The sequence below is a fragment of the Lepidochelys olivacea genome (assembly GCF_965140295.1).
Source record: "Lepidochelys olivacea isolate rLepOli2 genome assembly, chromosome: 20".
Classification (NCBI taxonomy): domain Eukaryota; kingdom Metazoa; phylum Chordata; order Testudines; family Cheloniidae; genus Lepidochelys; species Lepidochelys olivacea.
In genome coordinates, this window is record NC_140430.1 from 13335115 (window position 1) to 13356331 (window position 21217).

The 21217-nt window shown below is 48.9% G+C and overlaps 1 long non-coding RNA gene across 1 annotated transcript; it reads left to right on the forward strand.

Moving 5' to 3' along the window:
* The first annotated feature begins 159 nt into the window (after nucleotides 1-159).
* Nucleotides 160-20476, forward strand: LOC311510330. The gene is made up of 2 exons (XR_014709075.1): nucleotides 160-370; nucleotides 19873-20476. It is a non-coding gene; the product is annotated as an uncharacterized lncRNA (long non-coding RNA).
* The last annotated feature ends 741 nt before the right edge of the window (nucleotides 20477-21217 follow it).

The following is a 21217-nucleotide window of genomic DNA, read 5'->3' on the forward strand; positions in this document are numbered from 1 at the left end:
GGGCTGAAGCCCAAGTCTCAGCCCTGCTGCCCAGGGCTCAGGCTTGGGCTTCAGCCCTGGGCCCAGGCAAGTCTAACTCCAGCCCTGGCGACCCTATTAAAAAGTCCACGCTACCTCTACCACTACCCGACCGCAGAAAACGTCTCATTGAAAAGCGGCTCTCTGACAAGGCCCCCTTTGTGCACCGGAAAGTGATCTCAGCAGGATTCGAATTAAATCCCATTTCCTTTACCCTTTTTAGGAACACTAGTACAGCTGCTTCAGTCTCCAGAGTGCTTTAGAAGCATTCCCAAGAGCACCGGTGTGAGACAAGTCATCCCGTCGTACTCATGGGGGAAAAGGCGGGCACACACAGCCTGACCCATTTCAGGCAAGTCACTTAATACTGAGAAAACTCTCTGGAGTCCTGCTAGAAGCTGCCGTTACGCAATAATGCTGAATTTACTCCATTTGCTTTTCCATGACAATCGTGTGATGCCACAAACCCAGGATAATGACACCATAGCAGGCTCAAATTCAAGGAGAGGAAGAACTGGGTTACAGTCTATGCATATATTTTATTCTCATGCAGAGACCCAATAACAACAATTGTATCTAACTCACTGATCCCCACTCCTCCAGCATCTGGACATCCCCTCACAGTCAGACCCCCCTGCTGAGCTCAATCTCCCCGCAACTCAACCCCCTCCCCCCACTGAGCCCCAACTACCTTCACCTGGACCCCCAATGCAGAATCCCATTACCTTTGCAGCCAGAACCCCCAACAAGCTCCTGGGCATCCAGATCACCCACTGAGCCGCCAGCTCCCAGATTGCCCCACACAGAACTCCCTCACCCCACAGTTGGATTTGTTCCAACTCGGATCCCGCCTTGTGAGCCTCCCTGTCCACACCTGGTGCACCTGGCATGGTGGGGTGTTTCTGGGGCAGACCCAATCCTTGCATTGTGTCAGGGTTGGGTACAGCCTCACCGGTGAGTCCGTGTCCCCTGGGGGCAGGGGTGGGGGAGGAGGAGGCGGCTGCACAATGATCTCCCACCTCTGTGCATCCAGTGGCTTGTGCTCTCCAATGCCATGCTGGAGCCTCCACATTTAATTAACAAATAAAATTTGCAGAATTTTAAAATATTGTGCGCAGAATTTTTCATTTTTGGGTGTAGAATGCCCTTAGCAGTACTGGGCGCACACCTACAAGGCAGTACCATGGCTGAAACAGAGCACTCCAACTAAAGGTACAGCAGCCATGATGCAGGTCCACTTCTGCTATTACAGATTCACACGCTGTCAAATTGTTGTGTTCAGCTGTACAACAAAAGGATTTCACCAGAGCTGACGTGATACCCCTACTCATGGTGATTTCCACAGCCACACAGGAGAACAAAACTTGTTTTCTAACCTCCTTCTATATGACACTAAGTCCCAGTTATCACTAGGCCCCTTCTCTACAAATCCCTTTAAATGCGTGGACCTCAAAATGCATACAATTGTTTCAAGAGCTCTAGTTCTCAATTACTGATACAAATTAAGCAACCTCATTTTCCTTTCTACAGTATGCAGAAGATTGTTTCCCCCCACCCCTTCCAAAACTTAGACATTTATTTCCGAATCAGCATGAATGAGATCTAGCATAAAGCACATTCCGGTTTCTGAGAGCTTGCCTAAATACCCATTTCTGTTCCCACTCTTTTGTCATTGACTTTAATGGAAGTGGATTGGGCCCTAAACTAATAATCTACATTGAATGCTCATCACTTAATCTTATAATTTAAAACCAAATTAAGCCCTCCCAACCTGATCACCATTGATTGAGGAAACAATTTAGATGCCAACTTGAAAAATCCCTTTCTAGAATACTAAAGAAAATAAATGCAAAGCCTAACTTTCCAGCTGAACCACTAGGAACATTTATCCCATAAGGAATATTGGTTGTGAGCCAATTTTCAGTCTATTTTGCAAACCATTTTCATGAACTCTAGCCTAACCTACAATGAACAATGTATTACATATTTAGTGAAGATTAATTGTAAAGAGGTTCCTTGATCAATTTTACACTTATTCCATACAGACATTCAGTTTTAAATAATTTTAGCAGACAACTATATGGGTAAAGGACTTTTCAAGAAAAAACTTTTTTGAAAAAAAATCAGTCTTCATAAAAATGTCAGAACAAGATATCAAAGTGTCAAAACATTTCTAGAGACAAAAATATACCCAGGCCATCTTACAAAACCTCAGACAGCAATACGTTCGTCAGTCTCTCATAGCTTTACGTGAACAAATATTACAGTCAAATTATACGTCTCCTCCTGGCCCAGGTGAACCAAAATATGCTGATAACTGTCCAATACCTTCACTTTACGTAAGCTTAAGCTTCCAATGAGAAGGTCAATTACTTGCTGGGATAATAAATGCCAAGGTTTTGCCTGATCCAGTCTTTGCAGCTCCAAGTACATCTTTACCTTGCAATGATAAGCCTATGGTCTGCCTCTGTATCTCAATAACCATGCGATACTGTGCTTCTTGCAAACCTAGTATTTGGGAGAGAAAAAAAAAAGATTCTTACTTTTTGCCTTGGATAATGATACATTTTCCCATAAGGAAAAATACTGCAGGTGGCAACATTATCTTGGAACTCTGATATTTAAAAACAAAAACTCCTGAAACAGCCAATGAAGAAGACTGAGGAAAATTGGTCTTTGATTCAAATACTTTCCGAAGAACTGTTGGTGTACTTACCTTTCAGTGTTTTGTTTGACAATGGGAAATCTGAAAATCTTTCAATTTCATTTGGGCTGATCTGAAACAAAAGGATTTAATCAATGCTAGAATATAAGAATACCATGGGATTGAAATGATATCCTTTTCGTTTGCTGGTAACGTTGGTAGAATTTTTAGTGGGTTAATTCTAGGAGTACCTGGCAATCAACCGCAACCAGCTCACTGGAGGTAAAAGGTCTACACATAGGCATAGTTTGACTTCTACATTTGGGGGGCCAGCTTCAGTCAGGCCAACAGGACTCTGCATGGGGGGAGGGGGATGCGCAAATTCTACAACTGTCAAGGCCTGCAGTTTGGGGAGGAGGGGCAACCCTCCCACCCCACAAACTACACCCTTGCATCTACATGAGGTTTACCTAACCCTGACAATTTTTCCTAATCTAGACACATTTTAAAATGTGGAAAGTGGAGCAAAAGATGCACTTATCATGGCTCTCTTATGTACAGTAGCAGTTCAATCTAAGGTCTTCAGAGACATCCAATTGTAAGGATAATCTAAGATACATAATCAAGGTTTAAGCATTCCATATGCTGCTTGCCAAAAAGCCCAAGCCATGCCATGCAATTAAATGTTCATACTAAATAGATGATAAAACGATATCAAACCTAGGAGCAGAATTTCTCTAGATTTTTCTGAAGCTGTCCCACCACTGGGGACTCTCTGCTTCTCTCCCTCCCCCATCCCCAGGGCCCCTGTGCTTCCCCACTCCCACCCCTCGACTGACCTCTTCCTTGCCTGCCCACCCCCAGACACCCTAGTGCAGTGGAGGAAATAGACCGCAGGAGCTGGAGGAGGGCACCTGCATGGCGCAGCAGGTAAGAGCTCCAACTATGTGCCACGAACAGACCTCTGGTATGGAACTCGAGATGGGGGTGCCCCTCCACCCTCCCTAAATGGCAGTCCTGGCCAAGGCTCCCACGGCTTCCCCACAGCTGTTTGTGTCATCCCCACACCTTTGCAGGGCGGGTGCAGCAACAGGGGCAAGAGTCGCGCACTGGCTGTATGGAGGTGGGAGATCACCCTGAAGCCCCCCGCCTCCCCTGAGACATGGACTCAGAGGTGAGGCTGCACCCGACCCTGACACAGTGCCAGGGCTGAGCCTCTCCAGAAACATGCAGGGACTCTGCCCATCTGCACTGAGCTGTAATGTATCTATAGCCTGAAAAAGAAAACTCAGAGAGAAGGGAAGAAGCAGCTGATAGGGATGGGAGAGAATGGGGATGGACGGATGGAGAGAATGGTATTGGTTCCCTCTAACTAGACAGCAGGGATGGGTTTGTGTCTTGGAGAGAAGATGGTTCCCATTTTTCTCAGCAGACTGGGAAACCATCAAATTAAAGAGGCACTTTGTAGCCAAGTCTAACAGAAAAATGTGTGAGTCTCAAATAACATTCAGGGACAACACCTGAGCAGGAAGCCCTTCTCCTCCACCAGTAGTGAAGTAAAAGGGGTGGGATTTGGCGTTCCCACCATAGCACAGCCCTTGGACTCCACTGAGTAGGAAAGGAATCATTTGAAGCAAAGTCTGGTTAGTAGGTTTAGTCCTCTGGTTATTAGATGTGTGGTTGTGACTCTTGATAACACTTTATGATCATCTGGTGCCTTTTATCCAGAAGGATTTCAGTGCTTTACACATGGTATTATTTTATCCTTTGCTGAATTGCAGCCAGGCCTTGGATGGAACATGTCTGGCAACCTTCACTACATGTGGGGTGAAGCGCAGAGTAATCTATCTATTTGAGACTGCTGTGTGGGCATGAGTGTATGCTTTCCTCGATTAGGCTTGTTTCACTCTTGTGAGCAAAACCCATAATTGGTGGTGTATTCTTGTATTGGGTTTTGTCACGTTTGCGATGGAGCACACTATGAGACTGAGTACAGCAGCGATAAACTTTCTGTTATTACTAGGGCCCTACCAAAATTCACAGTCCATTCTGGTCAATTTCATGGCCATAGGATTTGAAAATAAGACAATTTCACATTTTCGGAAGTTTCCCCTGAAATTTCAGGCTGTTGTAATAGTGGGGGCCCCAACCCAAAAGGGGATGGGGGAGTGTTGCAAGGCTGCATTGCAGGATTGACACCCTCACTTCTCTGCTGCCTTCAGCAGGGATGGAGACCCCCTGCATCCAGACCTACCCCCACAGAGTCCCCCCTGCATCTGGATCTGTGCTGAGCTCCCCCTCCCTGCATCCAGACCCATGCTCTGACTAGCCCCCTGCACCTGGACCATCCCAAATGAGCCCCCCATCCCACTGAACCCCCCAGCACCTGGACCCTCATGCTGAGTCCTCAGCACCCAGCCTCCCCTGCTGACCCCCAACCACCTTCATCTGGACCCCCTGCACAGTCCCATTCCCCCTGCACCCGGAACCCTCACTTCTGAGTCCCGGCCTGCGACCAACACGCGCAAATTAGGGCCCGCGGGACCGGCCTGTCCGGCCCGCCTGAGCTCCCGGCCAAGGAGGCGAGCCCCGGCCCCTCCCCCGACCGCCCTCCCCCCATCTCCGCCCCATCCAATGCCCCCGGCTCCCTGACTCTGTCCACAAACCCCTGCCCCTCATCCAATCCCGCCCCCGCTCGCCGGAGCCGGTCCCGCCGCTGCAACGCTCCATGGCAGGAGCAGCGGGCAGAGGGCGAGCGGCTGCGGGGGAGGGGCCGGGGTTCGCTCCCCGGTGGGGAGCTCAGGCGGCCGGACAGGACGTGGGCAAACGACGTCTGACCTGCAGGACCGTCCTGTCCAATCCCCGGCCCCTCCCCCGCTGCCTCCCCTCCCCCGGGGTGTGGATAGGGGACAGGGAGTGGGGGGTGTTGGGGTCCCGGGGGCAGTTAGGGTGCGGGGGTCTCTGGAGGGGGCGGTCAGGGGACAGGGAGCAGGGGGTTGGATGGTTTGGGGATTCTGAGGGGGGCAGTCAGGGGGCGGGAAGTGGGAGGGGGTGGATAAGGGTGGGGGCCATGCTATTTGGGGAGGCCCAGCCTTCCCTACCCGGCCCTCCATACCATTTTACAAGCCCATGTGGCCCTCGGGCCAAAAAGTTTTCCCACTCCTGCCTTAGTGACACGGTGGGCCTGGCTCATGGCTCTGAGAGTGAAGGCGCAGCCTGGCCAGTTGGAAACTGGTCCATGAGATCTCTGTGCTTCTCTGAGCCATGTGGCTCCTGATCATCGTCAGCTCTCAGACACGCCAGCATGACCCCCGGTCTGAGTCCTGTAGGCCTAGAGAGCGCTAAGCCCCTGCTGTGCCCTGTGATTCTGCTGCAGAGAACGACAACCTCCGGCCTTCTCAGTGCAGCTCTCCCCTCTCCTGCCTGGGAGCTGACCCTTAAAGCACGCTTCCCCGGATTTGTATTAGGCGTGTTTTGTAGGTTGTGAAACTGAGGCACAGAGAGGCCAAATGACTCTCCCAAAGTCACAGAGGGAGTTGGTGGCAGAGCTGAGCACGACAACCTGGAGTCCTGGTCCCCTGCCCACCAGGGGAGATGGTGCTCCACAACCCCCCGTGTCTTATCTGGTTTGACCTACATGGTTCCAGAGAAGGCCTGGCTGTTCATCTGCCTTTGTAGGGGCAATGTGCATGAAAGGCCAGGATTCCCTGAGCCTGGGAGGGAATCTGTTACCCTGAGTAATGGTGGGGCAGAAGGGGATTGAAGGCCAGAGCCTGAGAGGTGAGAGTCGAGAGGCTGCTCCCCTGTGTCCACTGCTAACTCTCCCCCTTGAGCGTGTTGCTTTGGGCCAGGTCTGGCAGAGCTGCACCCAGTAGCGGGTTTGCGGTGGCCGTGGCGTCTCCGATGAAAGGCCGAGTATTAATAACAGGTGCCCACCATACCGGCGAGCTGCCTGACTGCCAGCGTCACACCAGTGCTGCTGCCGAGCTCTGCTGTGGGTCCAGGGCCAGGAAACGTGCTCGGGAACGGGCATTCGTGCAGCCCGCGGAGCTAACCTAGGGGCGGCTGTGTGTGAGGAGCCCAGCTTGGATGTGCCAGGCCCCCTGTGTCCTAGTGCATGGGCAGCAATGCGGACGCACTGACGGCCAGGCGAGAGCAGAGCCTGGGTATTCGGGCTGCTGCTCACAGCTGGTGTGGACACGCTGCCTCCTTTGCTATGCGAGAGACATGCCTGGCACTTCCCATGCCAGACGCCCTGCGCAGCTCTCAGCAGGAGCCCGGCCTTTACACCCTGCTGCAGCTGCATTGCCTGCTCCTGCTGCTGCTGGAAGGGCAGATGCTGGTTCCTGATGGGGAGCATCTGGCAGTGCCCGTTCTGCTGGGGCCAGTCACCAGGGCAAAGTGTACTTGGCAACGAATTGAAAAGAGAAAATGGCAGAATGAATGCCAAGCCGGATACCAGTGCTTCTGGGAAGGCCAGCCTGGGCCCCCAACTCCAGCTAAGGAGGGTGGCAGATCTCCTGCCTTCAGAAGCCTGTCTGTGGCCAACTCCCCCTTCTGTCTGAACAGCGGCATGCAAGCTGTCAGCCCCTCTGGGGGTGCAGTCAGCGTCCATCTCACAGTTGTCTTGTGGCTGATCTGCCCAGTGTGGGGGCTGCTTTATTGGGGCGTTGAGTTCCCTCCTTTGCCCGGCACCAGCTCTCACTAAGGCTGTTGGCTTTCTGGAGCATCCTCCTTTGCATCTAGCTTGCAGCCGAAGGCACAAACCTCGTGCACAGGAGCAAGTTGACACCTCACTGCCTCCCACCGGGCATTGCCATCCTGTGCAGGGGTGAGGTCACTCCCTGAGCAGTTCTCTTCACAGGTCGCTGCTCCCCACTTGGAGTCTCTTTTTCGCATTGCCCTTCTCAGCTAATGTGTTGTGTGTGGACACAGCCGCTAATGTGAACAAAGACCTGGACCCTGCAGCTCCAGGCCAGGCCACGATTGTAGAGATGCCATCAGCGTGGGGCTCGCACCAGCTGCTGGGCAAGAGGGACCCTGGCTTTGATTCCACCTGGCAGTTCCTGTGGTCCTAGACAGCAGCAGGTTCAGGAGAGTGGGTGTTCTGCACTTGTTAGACTCTGCACTGAGCTCTGGGAGCGGGCGGGGAGAGTGGGGGGGGGGGGGGGGGCTATGTCTACACTGCAGTGAACCCCACAGCTGGCCTGGGTCAGCTGACTTGGGCTGAGGGGCTATAAAACTGCTGGCTGGGGGACCTGTGCTCTGCTTCCCTGCAGAGAGGTGGGGGAAATCTCCTCCTCGGTTGCTAGGTGTGACTGCCCTGGCTTTTGGGCCTCCCCTTGTCTTTTCAGATCCTCCACTGACACGGGTCAGTTTCAACCAGTCCTTAATGACCCATTCATTCAACTTCAGACAGCGTGACCCAACACCTCTTAAGAACGACCATACAGGGTCAGACCAAAGGTCCATCCAGCCCGTATCCTGTCTTCCAGCAGTGCCAAGGTGCTGGCACTAGGAGTGCTGGGGGTGTGGCAGAACCCTCTTGCTTGAAGTGGTTTCCCTCATATAGTGCATTTAGTTTTGTTCAGTGGCTTTGAGCACCTCCACTTTAAAAATGGTGCCAATGCCCCTACAGCAGTGGCCAGTGCCAGACGCTTCAGAGAGAATGACCAGAAGAAGGCAATTTCGAGTGATCCGTCCCCATCATCCAGTCCCAGGTTCTGGTGTTCGGTGGTTTAGGGACACCCAGAGCACGGGGTTGCATCCCTGACCATCTTGGCTAATAGTCATGGATGGACCTGTCCTCCAGGAACTTCTCTCATTCTTTTTGAACCCAGCTGTATTTCTGGCCTTCACAACATCCCCTGCCAATGAGTTCAACAGCTTGTCTGTGCACTGTGAAGAAGTACTTCCTTATGGTAGTTTTAACCCACTGCCGATAAATTTCATTGGGTGACCCCCTGGTTCTTCTGACACGTGAAGAGAGAACGAACATTTCCTTCTTCATTCTTTTCACACCACTCGTGATTTTATAGACCTCCCGTCATTGTCAATTTTTCCAAGCTTGTGAAAAGTCCCAGTCTTTTTAATTTCCCCTCCTACGGGAAGCTGTTCTACCCCTTGTGTGCTCCTTTCTCCCCAATATCACACTTGTGACAGAGTGCTCCTAAGCAGGGCACAGCTGGGCACCTGGGAACAGAGCTGAGCCTCCCCTGAGCACAGCCAAGGTCACTGACTCTCAGGAGAACTGGTGGCTTTCTTAAAGTCCCAGCTCCTGGAGTCATGTGAATTTGTGAGAATTCCAGTTTTTGCTTAGCCAATGAAGTCAGTGTCTAGCGCTCATGGCTGGGGAGCACAGTCCAGCAGCTCCATGGAGGGATGAATAAAGAATCCAAACTGATCAGTTTTGTAATCCCATGATTTTGGGGGCCTCACTTCTGAGCTCTGAAGCTGGTGACGCTGCATAGATGGTGGGCTCTATGTGCCTATTAGCTCCAAAGTACGCTAGCAACAACCAGCACAGAGATGTCCTCTGAAGTAGCTGACAGTGTTAATGAGGGGAGCTGCAAGGCTTAGCTGAGCCACTGGGTGGGAAAGGGTGGGTTGTGGGGAGGGATGCTGGGTGGGGCAGGGCAGGCTGGAGAGAGTGAGGTGGCAAGTGGGGAAGACTGATTGGGCGACGGAGGGAAGGCTGGCTGAGGGTGTCAGGGAAGGCTTGTGGGGAAGGGGGTGGGGCGGTGGCAGCAGCAGGTGCTGGAAGGAGGGTGGCAGGCACTGGGTGGGAAGTTGAGGGGGTGTTGGTTGCGGGAGGCTGGGTTGGGGGAAGCAGGTGCTGGGTGGGAAAAATTGGGGGGCTGAGACATGGGGGGCATGGGTGGTGGGCTAGGAGGCGCAAAGGCTAGGCTGGGATTGGCAGATGCCTGGCAGGGAAGGCTGGGCTGGTGGGGTGGGGAAGGCCACGGGCACTTTGCTTGGCCTTTCCACACAGCATCTGTCTGTCCAGCCCTGTTATCAGGGCGTGGCCTCGCTTGCTGATCAGTCTTCAGAGGCTGTTGCTGCAGTGCAAAGGCAATCAAGAGCTGGATTAACCTGACTGCTTCTGCTCCATGCCTCAGTGGGCATCCTGCATGAGAGCCGGCAGAGGGACCCTTGCATCCTTAGCAAAGCTCCCTGCCAAGGGGTTCTCCCAGGCAGCCTTTCCTTCTGTGCCAGAGCTTTGGGGTGAGAGGAGATGGCTGCCCTGGCAGGAATCTAGAGTGAGAGGAGATGGCTGCCCTGGCACGAATCTGGGTCCCATTGATCCAACACCCTTTGTCCCTTGGGTGGCTGTTAACATCATCACGGGCTCGTCTGTGAGCCTGTGTGGGATAGAGGGCGGCTGCAGTTCATTGATCCCTCACCCTCGTTATCTGTAGCCTCTTCCTGGCCGATAAGGGGGCTCGAGGGTGAGGGCAGGGCGGGGCCTGGAGCCTGAGCTTTGGCAACCTGCCACCGACTGCCATGCCGGTGTTACGGTAACACCAGGACTCTGATTTGAACGCTGCTTCATGCTGTCACCTTGGGCCTGGAGCTTCGCCACCTGGCGTTCGCCTAAAGGTGGCGAGTGGTTTTCTTCTAATGTCTGAGCCAAATCGGTGCAGCTGTTTGAGTCCCACAAGGTGGGTCTCTACGCTGTGATGTGGAGAATGAACTCTGCGGGTGGGGCAAGGGCTCTGCTGCTGGGGCGGCGGGGGCCTGCTCGCCAGGCCAGTTCTCTAAAGTCAGCCTTTGTATCTTAAGAACATAAGTGTAACCTTTCTGCCTGTCAGAGTTGGCAGCAACAAGGGCCGGGTTCAGTATCTAGGGGTTTCATTCCAATAACACAATGGAAAACCGGCTCGAGCCCCCACCCAGTGACCTGGGACAAATATATACCACCCCCGCTGGGCGCCTCCATGAGGCAATATTTCCCCTCTCGCAAGCACAGAGTCTGAGTGTAGCAAAAAGCCTTTTAATAACAGAGAGAAACAATGTGGCATTATGTTGGGGAAACACCACCAACAGGATTCATAACACAACCCATGAGCAAAAACCCCACCCCAAGCAAATTGGGGCATGTCCTTTCCCTTTGGTTCTTGAGTTCAGCAACTCAAAATCACCCAAAGTCCCGAAAGTCCAACGACCCAAAAGTCTCTGTCCCTGGTCAGGGCAGCCCCAGAGTTCAAAAGTTTATCTGCAGAGTTTTACCTCCCAACCTGGGTGGAGACTGGGGTTAAGGGGCACCTTACATGGTCCAAAGCTGATGGCCCCACCTCTCCATGGGGCTCTGCTTTGCCAGCCACCCCATGAGTTGCTCTCGGCATCCAACAAACTGCTCTGCTCCCCGAGCCGCTCTGCTCCGCTCGCCATCCTGCAACTGCTCCACCATATATCTTCAGCCTCCCCCACTACTTAACACAACACTCAGTGATTTCAGCTCTTAGTAAGTTTAGCTCTTTCATGATTTCAGCTTCTAGTAGGGGAGCCTCAGTGTGGGTGCACCATTAGCCCAAAGTCAATTCAGCTCAGCAGCCTGTAACTAGACTCCTAATGGAATCAAAATTATAGTGGAAAGAGGAAGAAGTGCAATTAGCAAGTAAGGCCCTCACGAAAGGCAGGGGGGGGGGCATACCACCAAGTATTAATACCTGTCCCCAGCCTCTCTCCCTTCACAGAGTTTTGGAACCCATGTTCCTTGCCTAGCGAGTGAAACTTAGTTGATGGAGAGTCCCTCCATCATAACAAAAGGCCAAGTACAGTTCCATTGTCCTTGATTCCCATAATCAGGGTAATAACAATTTATTCTTCCTGCCCCAATAACAGAGACACTGGGGATCCCACAGCAGCCAAAGTGACCATTTGGGCAGCTATGGCCTCATTCTAGGCGGGCTGGGTGTGCCTATGCAAATGAGATCGGCCCCTGAAGTTCTTTTCCACAACTTGCCACACCTCACCACCAGATGTCAGGGTGGAGCTCATCCCGATTCTGCTTACGAGAGGAAAGTGATCAGGAACAGTCAGCATGGATTCACCAAGGGCAAGTCATGCCTGACTAAACTAATTGCCTTCTATGATGAGATAACTGGCTCTGTGGATGAGGGGAAAGCAGCGGATGTGTTATTCCTTGACTTTAGCAAAGCTTTTGACACGGTGTCCCACAGTATTCTTGCCAGCAAGTTAAAGAAGTATGGGCTGGATGAACGGACTATAAGGTGGATAGAAAGCTGGCTAGATTGTTGGGCTCAGTGGGTAGTGATCAATGGCTCCATGTCTAGTTGGCAGCCAGTATCAAGTGGAGTGCCCCAAGGGTCGGTCCTGGGGCCGGTTTTGTTCAGTATCTTCATTAATGATCTGGAGGATGGCATGGATTAGTGTTTGCAAGTTTGCAGATGACACTAAACTGGGAGGAGAAGTAGATAGGCTGGAGGGTAGGGATAGGATGCAGAGGGACCTAGACAAGTTGGAGGATTGTGCCAAAAGAAATCTGACGAGGTTCAACAAGGACAAGTGCAGAGTCCTGCACTTCGGAGGGGAGAATCCCATGCACCGCTGCAGACTAGGGACAGAAAGGCTCAGCAGCAGTTCTGCAGAAAAGGACCTATGGGTTACAGTGGACGAGAAGCTGGATATGAGTCAGCAGTGTGCCCTTGTTGCCAAGAAGGCCAATGGCATTTTGGGATGTATAAGTAGGGGCATTGCCAGCAGATCGAGGGACGTGATCGTTCCCCTCTACTCGACATTGGTGAGGCCTCATCTGGAGTACTGTGTCCAGTTTTGGGCCCCACACTACAAGAAAGATGTGAAAAAATTGGAAAATGTCCAGCGGAGGGCAACAAGAATGATTAGGGGACTGGAACATGTGACTTATGAGGAGAGGCTAAGGGAACTGGGATTGTTTAGTCTGCAGAAGAGAAGAAGGAGGGGGGGATTTGATAGCTGCTTTCAACTACCTGAAAGGGGGTTCCAAAGAGGATGGCTCTAGACTGTTCTCTGTGGTAGCTGATGACAGAACAAGGAGTAATGGTCTCCAGTTGCAGTGGGGGAGGTTTAGGTTGGATATTAAGAAAAACTTTTTCACTAGGAGGGTGGTGAAGCACTGGAATGGGTTACCTAGGGAGGTGGTGGAATCTCCTTCCTTAGAGGTTTTTAAGGTCAGGCTTGACAAAGCCCTGGCTGGGATGATTTAGTTGGGGATTGGTCCTGCTTTGAGCAGGGGGTTGGACTAAATGACCTCCTGAGGTCCCTTCCAACCCCGATATTCTATGATAAGTCTCTGCCTGCGCTAGAGCTTCAGTCTTTGAAGTTAATGTAACCCTTCTGAAACAGGAGGGAAGTTACTCAATGTTCCAGCTGAGGCCACGTCTATATTGGGAGCATTTTGCCAGTACAGGTAAACTAGTGTGGACATAGAAGAGCACTACTGTCCCCCACTGAATGAAGAGCCTTTACCCTTAGAAAAGAGCAAGAATACAAAGAGGATGAACCCACTGCTCAGGCTTGCTCTGCATGGCTTTTCTATCACTATAGCGATGTTGGCTAGGGGTGTGATTCCTAACCAATACAATCATACCAGGACATCATCTTAACACGTGGATGTGCTTATACCAGTACAACTAATATACACTAGCACTGGAGAGCTTAAAATAAGATACTAGACTGAGAGGACAAAAGAAAGGAGCAGATTCTCCTCTTAAATATACAGCATTCTCGCCCAGGATAGAAGACTGAGAAGAGGGACTTGCAGACAGATGTACACTGAATAGAGTTATTAGCAATATAAAAAAAGATGGCTTAGCAGCTCTCCTGCTCTGATTGCAAAGTAAAGAATTAACTGCAACATCAGATCACTTCTGCTTTGGCCAGCCAGAAGGCATCCATCTAACACTGGCTGCATTTGCTCCATGGCCTGTATTGGGAAGTAAATACCCTGGTCCCATGAGTGAACTGTTGGAAGAGAATAGGCTGAGTACCACTGAGCTAGGTATTCTGAAGAACCTGTTTCGCCTTTCTTCAGGGTAAATGCACTGATCTGAAGGGCATTACTAAATATGAACTGGATGCTTTTACGAAGTGGTAAATGGATGAGCGATATAAATATGAAATAAAGACGGCTTCTTCCAGCCTAATAGCAAGTGAATGCATCCTTCTAGCAAAAGGCAGCACAGCGTACTGAGCTCACCATGCATTAGCATTTACAAAAATATGATTTCCCAAGTGTATTAGAGACCTTAACATCCCATCCTACCTTCCTGCACTTTATAAGATGATAGGGAAACCAACAGGCCCTGATTTGATGATAGTTATCATAGGGACATTGTATTAACCTCTCCGGATCCAAAGCATCAACTGGAAGAGAAGGAATAAAAAGACAAAAGAAAACATTCTGTAAAACAAGATCTAAGTTCATCATCAACACAATTAACAAGAGTGGAAACATACTAGCTACTGGAGCTGCCCTCTAACGGGGTGAAGCCATCAATTTTTAATAGCCGAGACAAAAATGCTAAACTGCTAAGTTGGCACTCACTGTGTGTACCCAACCAAATTCACTTCGGATTTTGGGTGAGTGGAATGTTCAACTAAAAATGAGGAAAGCGCAATCAGTAGGGCAGAGTGGCCAGTACATATTAATGACTATACTTATGCAGAACAGTGAGCTGGAAATAAACATTACTATAAAAACCCTTGAAGCTACCAAATTAGCTAGTTGTTCAGCAGTGAAATGCTAAGGATTGGCAGAAGCACGGCATTCTGAAGTAAATCCTTTTGCATTTACCTTCAGACTCCAAGGCCATCTCTGCTGGATTAAGAAAAAAGTCAAACTCAAACAAACATGTCTGGAGTTAAGGATGCAATTTGCACTACAGTGCACTTGGCCCTGTAAAGTGCAGAGGTTGGCAGGTGCTTAAGAGCCCAACACTCACTGAACATAGTGAGGGGCTAAGTCACAGGCACTTTTTGAAAGCGTTCCCTCCTAGTCCATACTATGACCCAGAGACAGGCACGAATCACCTTAATCACTTAACAGTTACACAGAAGGGACAAGGTAGGGGAGGACCAACTTCTGAAAGTGACAGACACAAACTTTCAAGCATACATAGACCGCTTCTTCAGGATTCAGTTTGTGTCCGTGCAGCAGCTTTCTTGCCATCACAAATGTGTCTCCCCTCACACCTTCCATGCTATTTATCCACGTTTGTATCAGTGTACAGAGGGCATGCACAGAAGGAACATGGGCCAATGGACTGTGGGAGGTTTTCTAGATAGCTGGAAGTAAGGAGGACGGGCCAGATTGATTACATAAATCAGTGTTTTTCAACCTTTTTGATACCAGGGACCAGCTTAGAATCATAGAATATCAGGGTTGGAAGGGACCTCAGGAGGTCATCTAGTCCAACCCCCTGCTCAGCACAAGACCAACACCAACTAAATCATCCAAGCCAAGGCTTTGTCAAGCCTGGCCTTAAAAACCTCTAAGGATGGAGTTTCCACCATCTCCCTAGGTAACCCATTCCAGTGTTTCACCACCCTCCTAGTGAAATAGTGTTTCCTAATATCCAACCTAGACCTCCCCCACTGCAACTTGAGACCATTGCTTCTTGTTCTGTCATCTGCCACCACTTTGAACAGCCTAGCTCCATCCTCTTTGGAACCCCCTTTCAGGTAGTTAAAGGCTGCTATCAAATTCCCCCTCACTCTTCTCTTCTGCAGACTAAATAACCCCAGTTCCCTCAGCCTCTCCTCATAAGTCATGTGCCCCAGCTCCTTAATAATTTCCGTTGCCCTCCGCTGGACTCTCTCCAATTTGTCCACATCCTTTCTCTAGTGGGGGGACCGAAACTGGACGCAACACTCCAAGTGTGGCCTCACCAGTGCCAAATGGAGGGGAATAACCACTTCCCTCAATCTGCTGGCAATGCTCCTACTAATACAGCTCAATATACCATTGGCCTTCTTGGCAACAAGGGCACACTGCTGACTCCTATCCAGCTTCTCATCCACTGTAATCCCCAGGTCCTTTTCTGCAGAACTGCTGCTTAGCCAGTCGGTCCCCTGTCTGTAGCAGTGCATGGGATTTCCTTCCTTCCTTCCTTCCTTCCTTCCTTCCTTCCTTCCTTCCTTCCTTCCTTCCTAAGTGCAGAACTCTGGACTTGTCCTTGTTGAACCTTATCAGATTTCTCTTGGCCCAATCCTCCAATTTGTCTAGGTCACTCTGGACCTTTCCCTACCCTCCAGTGTATCTACTTCTCCTCCCAGTTTAGTGTCATCTGCAAACTTGCTGAGGGTGCAATTAATCCAATCATCCAGATCATTAATAAACGTATTGAACAAAACCGGCCCCAGGACTGACCCTTGGGGCACTCTTCTTGATACCAGCTGCCAACTAGACTTGGAGCCATTGATCACTACCCGTTGAGCCCAACAATCTAGCCAGCTTTCTATCCACCTTATCGTCCATTCATCCAATCCATACTGCTTTAACTTGCTGGCAAGAATACTGTGGGAGACCATATCAAATGCTTTGCTAAAGTCAAGATATATCACATGCACTGCTTTCCCCATATCCACAGAGCCAGTTCTCTCATCCTGGAAGGCAATCAGGTTGGTCAGGCATGACTTGCCCTTGGTGAATCCAAAGCTTGCAGCCTTTCTAAACAGTGTCAGGGAGATCTGAGGGACAGGCCATTGTGAAAGATTGACACAGGTACTTAGGACAAATGGCTACTTGTGATGAAGTGGAAAGTGTCTTAGTGTTTGTATGAATACTGTGCACACCTCAGTTTTCCCTATGTGTTGCACAAGTATCTAGGTGGTGGGATAAGGGTGTGTGACCTTTGCAGATACCCCGAGAGGGAAGGTGCAAGTGCCTTCTAGCTCCCTGGGCCCAGACAATAGATGTATCTTGGCAACTGATTGCCGGGCCGCATCCTCTGCAAGAGCCAGCTGGAGGAATTGGAGAACAAAGGGAGGTGGAGGCCAGGTGACCGGTTTGCCTGGGGAACAGCATACAGGATGGAGGAGGGGCAACTGGGTGTGACTGAAGGTGGGCTGCTGGAGGCTGGTCAGACTCCTGGTTTGGGACTCAGGAGGACAGCCCATGGCTCTGGGTCTCCTCAAGATGAACTTTGCTGTAACTTCCTGCTTTCTGTGCTAACAAGATTCTGCTCTATGCTGTGTTCCAGACGACTAATAAACCCTTCTGTTTTACACCGCTGGCTGAAAGTCACTCCTGACTGCTGAAGTCGGGGGTGCATGGCCCCTTTGGAGGGCATGTAAGGTTTCCCCAGGTGTCCTATTCAGGTGGCTCACTGCAGGGAGCTTATGGCGTGAGACAGGGATGCTGAATGCTCCGAGGTCAGACCAAGGAGAAGCTGAAGCCCAGGAGGCTTGTCCTAGTGCGAGTGTGCCCCAAGGGGTAGTCACACTGCAAGAGGGCCCCCCCTGGTCTGGGGGCTAGTCTTCACCAGACTCACTGCAGCTGCGCTAATGTAGGGCAGTAGTGTAAACGCACTATGAAGACCAGAGAGCGCTTTCCTGTCAGCATAATTACTCCACCTCAGCGAAAGGTGGAAGCTATGACAGAATGAGAGTGTGTCCCACTGACTTAGCGCTGGTGCGGATAGCTCGGGGGGTGGCTTTTTCATATCCGTGACCGACATAAGTTACATCAACTTAAGCTGAAGCGTAGACAAGCCCTGAACTTCATTCAATGGTTCCAGAGCACCAAGCCCGTGCATCCATGAACTACTATGGGGGGAAAAAGTCCCCAATGCCTCAAACCAACACCGTATATCTGGCTATGCCTCTGGAGAGGGCAGCACCCTTACCTGACCATGGTACTAATTAGGGCTGTCAATTAATCACAGTTAACTCACGCGATTAACTCAAAAAAAATTCTTAAAAAAATGAATCGCACAGTTACATTTCAATTGGTATTCTATTGCGTATTACACATTTGTGGATGTTTTCTACATTTTCAAATATATTGATTTCAGTTACAACACAGAATACAAAAGGTACAGTGCTCACTCTATTCTATTTATTGCAAATATTTGCACTGTAAAAATGATAAACAAAAGAAATCCCATTTTTCAATTCACCTCATACAAGTACTGAAGTGCAATCTCTTTATCGTGAAAGTGCAACTTACAAATGTAGATTTTTTTGTTGCATAACTGCACCCAAAAACAAACCAATGTAAAACTTTAGACCTTACAAGTCTACTCACTCCTACTTCTCGTTCAGTCAATCACGGAGAGAAACAAGTCTGTTGACATTTATGGGAGATATGCTGCCCACTTCTTATTCACAATGTCACCTGAAAGTGAGAACAGGCGTTTGTATGGCACTTTTGTAGCCGGCATTGCAAGGTATTTACATGCCAGAGATGCTGAACATTCGTATGCCCCTTCCTGCCTCGGCCACTGTTCCAGAGGACGTGCTTCCATGCGGATGGCACTTGTTAAAAAAATAATGGGTTAAATAACGTGTGACTGAACTCCTTGGGGGAGAGCGGTGCGCCCCCTGCGCTGTTTCACCGCACGCTGCCACAGATTTCCTGTTATAGCAGTCGCGGATGACGACCCAGCACAGGTTGTTCATTTGAAGAACACTTTCACTGCAGATCTGACCAAACACAAAGAAGGTACCAATGTGAGATTTCTAAAGATAGCTCCAGTACTCGACCCAAGGTTTAAGAATCTGAAGTGCCTTCCAAAATCTGAGAGGGTCGAGGTGTGGAGCATGCTTTCAGAAGTCTTAAAAGAGCAATACTCCAATGTGGAAATTACAGATCCAAACCACCAAAAGAGAAAATCAACCTTCTGCTGGTGGTAGCCAACCCAGATGATGAAAGTGAACATGTGTTGGGCCACACTGCTTTGGATCGTTATTGAGCAGAACTCATCATCAGTATGGATACATTATCTCCTGCAAATGTAAACAAACTTGTTTGTCTTAGCAATTGGCTGAACAAAAAGTAAGACTGAGTGTACTTGTAGGCTCTAAAGTTTTACATTGTTTTGTCTGAGAATGCAATTTTTTTGTACATAATTCTACATTTGTGAGTTCTACTTTTGTGATAAAGAGATTGCACTATATTGCTTGTATTAGGTCAAGTGAAAAACACTATTTCTTTTGTTTTTTTTGTACAGTATAAATATTTGTAATAAAAAATAAATATAAGTGAGCACTGTACACTTTGTATTCTGTGTTGTAATTGAAATAAATATGTTTGAAAATGTAGAAAACATCCACAAATGTTTAAATGGTATTCTATTATTTTTAAGTGCGTGATTACATTTTTTAATTGCTTGACAGCCCTAGTACTAACAGGATATTAACCATGTTGCGTCTGTAGCAAAACGCATTTTGGAGCCAGCCACTGGTAATAAAGTCAATTATGAATTATGGCAAGGACAGGGCCTTAATAAGAACAGTCACTTCACTGGGATGATCCCCAGGAAACTGATTTAGGCCCTGGCTGCACAAGACATGACTGTAGCTTTATAACCAGTTTGTATCCCACACAGCAAAGTTGATCTGCTAGTTGGATCCTCCATTTCTCCAGACCACAGACATGCTGCAGCTGGGGGACATAGTCCACTAGGTCAATGTGGGAACCCACAAACCATGATGCACACTGTGGAGGACTGCAAAATGGCAACTTCCTGGAGGTCTTCATGCCTTGAACATGACTGATAAGAAGGCTGCGGCTTGGCCGGATTGCAAACACTAAATAAATAAAACGAACCACACACAGCTGAGTTACGCCCCCACTCCAGCCCTCCTGGCTCACAAAGGTTGGGGCATGATGTAGAGTATCTGCACCCAATACACTGCCTAGAAGCATTTGTCTCAGTACACCCAGTCCCCAACCCAACATATTACCCAGCCAGTCTCACACCCACCTTGCAAAACCTAGGTATTGTTTCTTGCTGTGATATTGACCCACATCATCCTTTATTGCCTCTAACGTTTGTGTGGTTTTGAATTGCAAGACCACCACTGCACCTGGTTTTGGGTCCCAGAATGAAAGAAGTTGTGAACTGCTGCTCTAATACACAGAAGCATATATTCACCAAACTTAATGCCTATAGCGGAAAGTTACTCCACTTCCTCCTTTAACCAAGTTTAAGATATTTTCATACTTGCAAAGATCTAAGCGGTCTCTCACTGTATCTTTGCAGGAACCATGAATAGAAACAGAGAATTGTGGGACTGGAAGGGACCTCGAGAGGTCATCTAGTCCAGTTCCCTGCATGAATATTAGAAGCCAGCAAAGAAATACTTACCAGAGTTGCCTTCTAAATCCATTTTACTGATGCTGAAAGAACTGAAGCTTTGTTGGAGGACCCTTTGAGCCAGTCTCTGAGTGTCACTCTCCTCCTAAAAATATCAACCCTACAGACGAAAAATGAGGAGATTCACAGATTTCTAAAGCCAGAAGAGACAATTATGATAATCTAGGAGTGGTTTTTAACCTGTCACCTGCAGACCCCTGGGGGTCCACAGACTATGTGTAGAATTTCCAAAGGGGTCCTGCACCTCCATTCAAAAATTTTTAGGAGTCCTCAAATGAAGAAAAATGGAAAACTACTGATCTAGGCTGACCTTCTGTAGCACACAAGGCATAGGACTGCCATGAATTAATTCCCATTTGATCTAGAGCAGATCTTTTTGAAATCAAAATTGGATGTCTTTCTAAAATTTGATGGAGAATCTACAACAGTTAGTCATTTTTCCAGTGGTTAGTTATCCTCACTGTTAAAAATAAACCTTATTTCCATTCTGCATTTTTCTAGCTTCAACTTCAAGGCACTGGAAATAACTTTAAAGTCATTTCAATTTATCCATGACAGCTATTAAGTGTCAAAGATCAACTGCACTACAGCAAGTGGTAGACTTTACAGCTACGCTGTGCAAACATAGGATACAAGGTTATTCTTGGGGGCCCACGTATAATGTAGGGTACCGGGAACCACGTATTCTTGTGCTCCACAGAGAAAAGGTTTCCTCCAAGATGCTAAAATCCACAGATTTTTGTCTGAAACATCCTCTTTTCCCAATACATTTAAGAGGATTCAAAGAACCAGTTCCCAAGAAAAATTAAGCCATGTATTTGGGGAGCTCAGTTATCTTTTCTTATACACACTCAAAGTAATACTCCATCCTGAGCCCCTCCACCTGCCTGAGAGGTCAACACTTTTACACCTACCTTGTGGCTCATGATCTGTATGAAGAACTTTGTTCCTGATGTTTTAGTTAAAACGAACAAACAAAAAACGCAAAGAGTTAGATTCTCTCCTGTCTTCACTGCAATTCACACAATTTGAATGCATCAGTCATCTAAAAAAATCCTTCCCCCCAAGATTATAAGTTTAAATAAGACAGAATTTAAAGAACTGCACAGTCTAAAGTCAACCTGAATCTCAGATTTGGTTGCCCATCAGAAAATATGTTTGCTACCCCGCCGGCAAGTTGTCCCTTCAGTCCCATGATGTCCTTTTGCTCTGAAACGTGACTGGCTAAAAA